Below are 8,634 nucleotides of genomic sequence, written 5' to 3'. Positions count from 1 at the left end.
GTTTGTTAACTGTCAGGTATAATGAAGATGCCTCCCTCCAGTCTGTGGCCAGGTATGCTTACAGTCCACTGTATGAGATCTGGGATCCCTAAGCTCAGACCTCTTCTCCTGTAATGTACCCCACTGTGTGTGCAGATACTACCTTGCCATCTTTATGGAAACTGAGGCTCAGGAAACTACAGCCAATGCTGATACTCTGGCTACTGCCATTTGTGTGACTAATAAACTGTCCTTTATCTTAGACCTAATAAACTGTCCTTTACCTTAGACCTGTCCTTTATAAAGACCTGTCCTTTATCATCACCTGCCAGCATACAGGAATTGTGACAGGCTAACTCATGAGTTTGCAGGAGGGGAAAATCTGTAACTTTTCTCAGTTCTTGGCCTTCTCGTGTTACTGGTTCCAGCAGGCAAGTCCATGTCTTCAGGTAATAAAATTTAATTTGTTTTCTTATTTCATCTAGTCATTTAATAAATAAGCATTTGTTGAATGTTTAATCAATGCTGGGATATTTCCAAGAGGCTGAGGATACCAGCCCCAGCATTTACCAAAACTGAGTCCCATAGTAAAAGACAAAAGCCTCATAGTAAAATGAAGTTTAGTGATAGAAGACAAACAAGTAACCATATGGGCTGACAGGACTGTTTCAGAGTGTAAGTACTAGAAAGACAGTAATCCAGAGTGATACAATAGAGTGTTGGGGTAGCTGTGGAGCAAGGGATGATTTGAGGTTGGGTGATCAAGGAAGGCTTCTCAGAGGTGGTGAAATTGGAGCTGAGACATTCATAATGAGGTCAATGAGCAGGAAAAGTCCTTGGGAAAGAGGATTCCAGGAATAGCTGTGGTGGGTGCCCTACAGCAGGAAACAGGATGGTGTGTTCAGGAAATGAAAGGCCACAAAACCAAGGGAAGAATAATGGTGGATGGAGTTGGGGTAGGGGGCAGGGCCGGAGCCTTCGGGCTTTGGTTATCATTATTGTCATTCTTGGCTCCTTCCCTTTATCCCCAGCACCCTCCAGCTCTCCTCCCATCTGAAAGCGTCTCCCTTGGCACATTCTCAAAGGAGCCTCTCCATGTCTTCCTTGATTGGAAAGTGAGTGGTGACAGCCCTAAGGCTTTCATTATTGGCCCACAGAAACACTTGCATGATATGAATGGAATTGTAAAGACTGGGGTGCGTCCGGGCCATGTCCAAAGCCCAAATTTTAGATGCCTGGTAGCATGGAGGAGGAATTTCAGGACAGGGCCCCCCCCTGGAACACTTCCAGTCACAGCAGCCCACAGGACAGACTCCTTCTGGTTCAAGCTTAATTCCCGGATGTAGGTGCTCATCTCTGACAGCAAAGGAAGGAAGAATGGCTTCCAGTGGCTTATTTAAAGAGCTTCTGTTGCTTCCTAAGGAGTCTTATTTGGCACTCACCAATTAGCGGCTTCCTGGAAAGGAAAAAGAGAAAATTGACCAAACACCTTACAGCAAGGAAAGTCATTAGGTAATAGTATCAATTCCTTATTTCTGTATGAAACTCAAGAATAGGGTAAACCTCATTTAGTCAAACTAATCAAACTACTTAGATCACCAAATAAAGTAAAACTAATTTAGTTAATCTACTAATTTAAAGAAATTGGAAGGCCACAAGTTAAAAGTCTATAATATGGTTATGGATGTCAAAGGTAAGGCTCCCTTATTCTTTCTAGTAAGTAGAGCAACTCGAAACTATCATTAACTTGAATTTCCAAAGAGATGCTGAATTTGGTACAATGAAGAGAATGTTCTACAAGATACCACTTGACCTCTACAATGGTACAATTCATGCAGTCTGTGATATATATGTAATTTTTGCTTCCCTTAATTCAATAGGAATCCCATTATTTCATTATTAGGGCTTGTTTGCTTAGCAAATTTTTTTTTTTTTTTTTTTTGCTAAGAAATTCACAGGTAAACTTGTCAGCCATCACTATCACAGATACCAATATTATTTGTGTCTCAATTGGTGAGGTTATATTAAAGTCCTATGGTTATCTAATCATGACTGATGATATCTTAGGGAGATTGAGAATTACTAGAGCAGGACGACATAGCTATTTGAATTCTCTGATATGAGCAAGAAAAATGAAGAGGCCGCCATTCAGGAGAGGCCCATTTCAGGGAGCTGGTCCAGGTGGGATAGATCTGAAAGCGTCTCCAGCAGGCACGATGTCCCCAAATGAGATGGAGGTGGAGTTGACTGCACACCACAATGGCCACAGGAGTCCTGGTGAGATTCTTCCCCTAGCTCACTTAAGACAAAGTAGCAGTTTCTGGAAATGGCTCTGTCATAACATTTATGTTTTTAGGTTTGGAGAATGCATTGCTTTTCAGTCCAGAAAGACCTGAAAAGGCTGGTGATGGGAATTTCCACAGCACGTGGATTTCTGAATCCCTCTTGATCCCAGGCTCACCGTGCATGCAAAGCCAGACTGCCACCTACTGACATGCAGAAGGGGTGGCCTGGCATTGTTCTATTGTTAGGTATGATAAAGGTGCGGCTGGTTACAAAACTGAACCCCACCTACCACTTTAAAAAAAAAAGAAAACATCATAGGAATGAAGGAGTCATTGATTTGAGACCTGGATTATATTTTTTTAAATGGTTGGAAAAAATTATTGGCCTAACCATACATAATATCTTCTGGTGGGTCAAAACCAGAAAAGGAACTTTGGTATGTTGAGATTGGGCAAGGTGAATATGACTTTATTTCAAACAGCTCCTCCTTAAGAAAGGAGAGACAGTAGGCTTGCATCATTTATCTGAAAACCCTTTGAAGGCAGAAACTGTATCTTACTTAGGTTTCTTTTTCCCTTGGTTGGACACCTCTCCTAGCATGTACTAAAGGCTGGCAACAGTTTATCAAGTGAGTGTTTACAATTCTGATAATAATAGCAATAATATTAAAATTAAAACACAACCGAGAGGCTCACAAAAACGAACCAAGATAATCCTGGGTTTAAATCCTGCCTCTAACTGTATACTTTGGGCAGCTTAGTTAACCTCTCTGTGTTTCAATTATCATCTTTAAAATGAAGATGGTGTGGGGCACCTGGGTGGCTCAGTGGTTGAGCGTCTGCCCTTGGCTCAGGGCGTGATCCTGGAGTCCTGGGATTGAGTCCCACATCGGGCTCCCTGCAGGGAGCCTGCTTCTCCCTCTGCTTATGTCTCTGCCTCTCTCTGTATGTGTCTCTCATGAATAAATAAAATCTTTTTTAAAAAATTAAATAAATAAAATAAGATGAAGATAATGTGACTTCCCTCACCAGGTTGATCTATAAGGATTACAGGCCATGATGGACATGACATACTTACTGCAGTGCTTGGCACACAATAATTCTTCAAGAAACAATTTTTTAAAGAGCAAAACAAGTCTAAGCTCCTGTGTGCTCTGCCTATCCTGACCCAGGGAGACGGTGTCCTGCTCAGGAGGTGCTAACCTCACCTTTTCTTGGCAGTTTAGAAAGGTTCTTCCACTGGCCAGCCAGTTGCTTGACCTAACGCATGAGCACAACCCAGAGAACCATTGCAAAGCAGACTGGGGAGGTGAGAGATTAATTGAAGACTTTTATTATTGTTATTTTTAGTTACAAAACTGCAGGGAAACAATTCTTGTCGGAGAGTGCATCTCTTGCTGGAAGGCAGAAATGCAGGTGGGAGGAGGGTTGACCATTAATCATAAGGAAGCAGGGAAGGAAATTGAGACAGGAAATGTCAATACCAAAACGTCCTGACTCCGGGTCAACTTTAAGGCACATGCATAGACCGGCAGGCTAAAAGCTGAGGACCCACTGCAAACAAAGGCACTAGAGAGGAAACAGCAAGCAATAGAATGTCAAACCAAAAATAAATCGGGCAGGTTTCCTTTCTAAAGCAGAGGGAGTAGCTCCTCTTATACTTGGCTCTCCATTTCTTGCTGAAATTCTGGGAATCTGTCCTGAAAGAAATGCTTTCATGCGGATAAGAAAGAAAGTAGATGCCAAAATAGTGGAGGATAGGCACATGGCTTCACATAACTTTCATGAGCCTCACTTTCTAGCCTGTGAAATGGGAATAAAATCCTTGCCCTTCTCTCCTTACAGAGCTACAATGGAGACCAAAGGATAAGAAGAGTGACAGTGCACTTGTCTTGACTTTTACTCCTGTCCTAATAGAAAATAAAAAAAACAAAACCTTAATAGGTTCCTCATGCCCTAAGGCAGGGCAAACCCAGCCCTTGCAAAGTGGCATCATGCTCTGCTGTTGGTGGGAAGTCACAAGTTTCCAGAGGGATTTGAGTGTTTGATTCAAACTTCTAAAGAAAATCTACTTTCCATTTGATTTCGTTAAAAGTTGGCTTTTCCAAACAAGTAACTTCTTTTTTTTTTAAACTAACAAATGTTGTTAATATTACAAATTAAGCCCTAAGGGATAAATTAAGTAAATACGTATGTTACTATAGCTTTTATCCCTAAAAAGTCTCTTACTCCCATTATCATTTTTATCTTCAGTTATTGCATTATGGAGGGACGTGACTAAGAGCAAAGGCTTGGAATCAAACAGATTGGAGTTCAATGCACACATGATAAGCACTATTTACGCATTACTTGGCAATTTAACTCACCTATGCCTCAGTTTGCTCATCCGTAGAGTGGGAGGAATAATGGTCTTAGAGTTTGCTGTGAAGACTGACACACAGCAGGTGACTCCTCGATATTTATAATGTAACTAAACCACAAAGTTTAAAGGTCTTGTTTTTTTAATGAATTAGCAGATTCATATTCACTCATTATTTATTCCAGAGCTGCAGGCCCTGGCATCATATGAAGCAATTAATTTGACAAAGTGAATAAAGCTGGATTTTTCAATCTAGCTGAGAGAGAAACATGCAAACAAATCACTACAATTCCATGCAATGAATGCTGTCCCAGAAGAAAGTTTCCAAATTCATCTGGTCTCCAAAGAAGAGAGTGATCAACTCTGCTTGGTTGAATCTGAAGAAGTGGAAACTCATACTGGGTCTCAAAAGATGAAAAGGAATTTGCCAGAAAGGGGAAAAGAAGGACATTCCAGGAAGACAAATAGTATACTCTGAAGCAGCCATAACATAGTATGGTACCTTGGGTACTTCTTACCCAAATCAGCGTGCCGAAGCATAAAGTTCATAGGAGCAGGTTGCAGGAGATGGATTTTAGGAACACGGAGGCCAGGCCACAGAGAGCATAGTATTCATATTCTAGAGACTCTGGATACGATCTTGTGGGAAATGGGTAGGTTTTGAGAGATTTTAAGCAAAGAAGAAAATAATCAGTATTTTTAAAGGATGAATCCATCAACCTGGCTGGTTTGGAGAGAGACCTGGAGCAGAGTTATTGGTTAAGAGCTCATTCTGATAGTTTGAGCCAAACAAAGAGAGTCCACACTCCAGGGAATGACTGCAAGGAGCAGGACCACAAGTAAGGAAAAGGTTAAGCAGGTGGAATCAGTGACACACAGAGGACCTCTGAAACTGAGGACAGTAAGAGGGTGTGGCAAAAGGAGGGAAAGGAGTAAAAGAAGGAAAATTCTAACTGAATGGATCTTTTTAAAACAAAGTTGCTGTGCTGAGAATGCAGAAGTAGAATCCATAGCCCTGGCTTTTGAGAAACATGCACAGGCCAGTGGAGAACACACAATGAAACCAACAATTATAGAGGGTTTTGAGTGCTTTACAGTACATACGGTCCTTTCGCATCTGCTCTCACAACACTGTTCACTCCACAGTTACTCTGTACCTTCACCCCACCAGTGACTCCATGGCAAAAACTTTCATCTCTCCTTAACAGCTGAGATGACGGATTCAGGGAAAATCAGAGAAAGAGCTAAATTGAGAAGGCTCTAGAAGGGTCCTGATTTGGAAATCCATCCATTGCATATGACCGAGTTAAGATGAGGTCATTTGGGTGGGCAACCAACCACATCTGACTGTGTCCCTCCATTCAGGGGGAATGCGGACTCTTGGACAGGCACACGGGGGGACAGGCAGAGATCAGGACCATGCTGAGGAACACCCCAGATTGGCAGCAAACTGATCTCAGGGATTGTGAGATACATTTCTGTGGTTCAAGCCACCCCGTTTGGATACTTTGTTACAGCAGCCCTAGTGGACTAAGCATGCTGACAAGAAATGAAAGACCGTGAAGACCTCATAGGAAGTTTCATAACCGCTCAGCTAAAAAACAAGTGTTTTAATCCTACTGGCAAAAGAAAGGCATTTGCCCTCCACACACCCTGAGCAGCGGGGCAGAGGACACCCTGGAGTGTGAGAGTGGTGACCATCTCCTTCCTCTGCCCAATCAGAGGAAACTATAAGAACAGCCTTGCTGCTGCTGCCACCACCTTCCATGATAGTTTTGGCATAGTCAGTGGCATCATAGCAGATGCATAGTAAGTAAGTACGTGGACAGTAAATTGGCTCTTCAAACAAGAAAAACATGCACATATTTGTTTATTGTAAATTTTAATAATGGATACATCTCATTCAATTTATAAATAATAATACTGTTTATGTTCCTTTCTGGCCAATTCATTCTCACAGAACACTCTCGTTGACTTTTGCCAAACCCTTGCCCCTATAGCAACCTATAATCGCAATTGAACGCAACTGACAAATGGAGTTACTTCCCAGTCTCTAACTCTTTTCCCAATCGGTGTATTCTCATTAAATCTGATATGTGATTTTTCTAAGTTTTAAACTATTTTTCTCACTCTTAATGTTCATTAAACTGAAATTCTCCCAGCTTTGGCTATAAATCAAGCCTAATTGATAGCATCTGCTGATTTCCATGGTGTAAAGACTGCACAATGGCCAATTTCAAGCTACTGCCGTATTGTCACTGAACGCAGAGTTGGGGAGAGAGGCACAGGAGCAGGTCATTATGTAGCGTCCTCACCATACAGAGGCAATAGATGTAAATAACCTCAATAGCATAACGTGAAATGCATTAAAATATTTAGGAAATAAATTTTAAGTATTATTGTCTTTATTTTTAGTATAACTTATTTTATTGTAAGTCTAGAGCATTTAATTTTGTATAATGGCTGTGTTTAACAACTGGCCCTCAAAATTCCCGAGTTGGCTCTCGTGGGCTCATACAGACCAGCTCTAGCATACCACTGCACATGGCTGTTACCAACATTTGGATTTCCCCATTATGTGAATACAAGCAGTTTCCAAGCTACACTCTGAAAAGGAAATAGTTGTACCTAATGCAATATTTCTTTTTTTTCTTCTACCATCCCTACCCCAAGATTCACCCCATGGACTTCAGCATTATCCATCACCAGTCATGAATATCTGTTCTATTCCTGTAAAGTACGCTGGGCTGTATGGTCAAGGCTATACTGTACAATGTCACACACATAGTTGCTCAGTAAATATCTGCAGAACCAGTGACATAAAATTATCACATGACATTCCCAGTGATCGTAAGTTTTCTTAGGGTACATGATGATTTATCTCTCCTTCACCGTCCCTTTTCTGAATTTATGGACAAAATGGTATAAAACCAAAGAGATAAAATCAACTGGGCCCACAGTCATTCTTGTCTTTATGGGCCACTCTTAGTTGTTAAATCATGGCTACTTGGCATGGTAGAGCAATAGGCAGAACTGCCTGGATGTAATCCCAGGAGCTTTCTCTGGATGGCCTGGACTATAAGATAACTGCAATCAGCAGAAGGGGCTTCATCCAAGCTTAGCTCCCCATGGGGCAAGTAACGGGATTCCCCTCCCCCTTTAGAAAGAGGCCCCAAGTTCTGTAGGTACTGGACAGCTCATGTGCCCAGACCACTCCTACCTGTAACTGGCAGCCCAAATCCAGACTGCCGACTGCCAAGCAATCTGTGTATCCTCTACTGGAGTGGGTACTTTTTCTTTTAATTGCCATGTAAAAAAATTAAAAAGGAGAGTCCCATCGAGTGGTGTGGTCCAGCCACTGGAAGAAAGAACTACACCGAGGGCCCACCATGCCCCAGCCTAGCATTGCTCTCTGGGACAATGAGAATCAGTAGACTAGTACCTTCTCTTCCCTCAACAACCTGTGGCCTATATTAGTTTTCCACTTTCCCAATAAAGCCTGTATTACAACTCAAGCTGTGTGATGACATTGTTGAATTTACATCAATCCAGACAGGACTCACTCAGCAGGACAGGTGGAGTCCTAACAGGATCCCACCTTCAGAACAGGTGACTCACAATGTTCCACATTACCTGAGGCTTTACAGGTAGTTCTGAGGGAAAGCCAGAGATAAACAATCTGGCAAGCTGGAGCCCAGCAGTCCCCAAAATAAACATGTGATCTAGAGATGAGTTTTCTAGGTCTCTATTACACAAATTGGGTTATCACTGCATTTCCAAAGCACACAGAAGCTAAAAAACAAAAGATAGTCAAACAAAACAAAACTCATAGTTCCTCTCGATGCCACGAAGCCCATTGAGCTACCGAACTTGATGTCATGTGATCTTTACTGGTGAGTTCTTATTGATGCCCACATGGGAGCTGAGGGCACAATGCCAGAACCTGAAGGTGGGACTTTGTTCTGGGGTCCTTTCGATTACAACAAAAAGAGGTATAACAGACTCAATTGT

General features: G+C 42.0%; 1 long non-coding RNA gene across 2 annotated transcripts in view; it reads right to left on the bottom strand.

Annotated features, from left to right (window-relative positions):
- Positions 1–251: 251 nt before the first annotated feature.
- Positions 252–8,634, bottom strand: part of LOC144287801 (uncharacterized) — a 60,118-nt gene continuing 51,735 nt past the window's right edge. Inside the window, exon 5 of one of the 2 annotated variants that reach the window (XR_013355555.1) lies at positions 252–1,435. This is a non-coding gene — a long non-coding RNA (uncharacterized LOC144287801). The remainder of the gene's footprint in view (positions 1,436–8,634) is intronic. The other variant, XR_013355553.1, reaches the window with a different exon arrangement.

The sequence above is a fragment of the Canis aureus genome, chromosome 17 (assembly GCF_053574225.1).
Source record: "Canis aureus isolate CA01 chromosome 17, VMU_Caureus_v.1.0, whole genome shotgun sequence".
NCBI lineage: Eukaryota > Metazoa > Chordata > Mammalia > Carnivora > Canidae > Canis > Canis aureus.
Note: the sequence above shows the minus strand (reverse complement) of the source record. Positions and strands in the feature narration are given on the sequence as shown.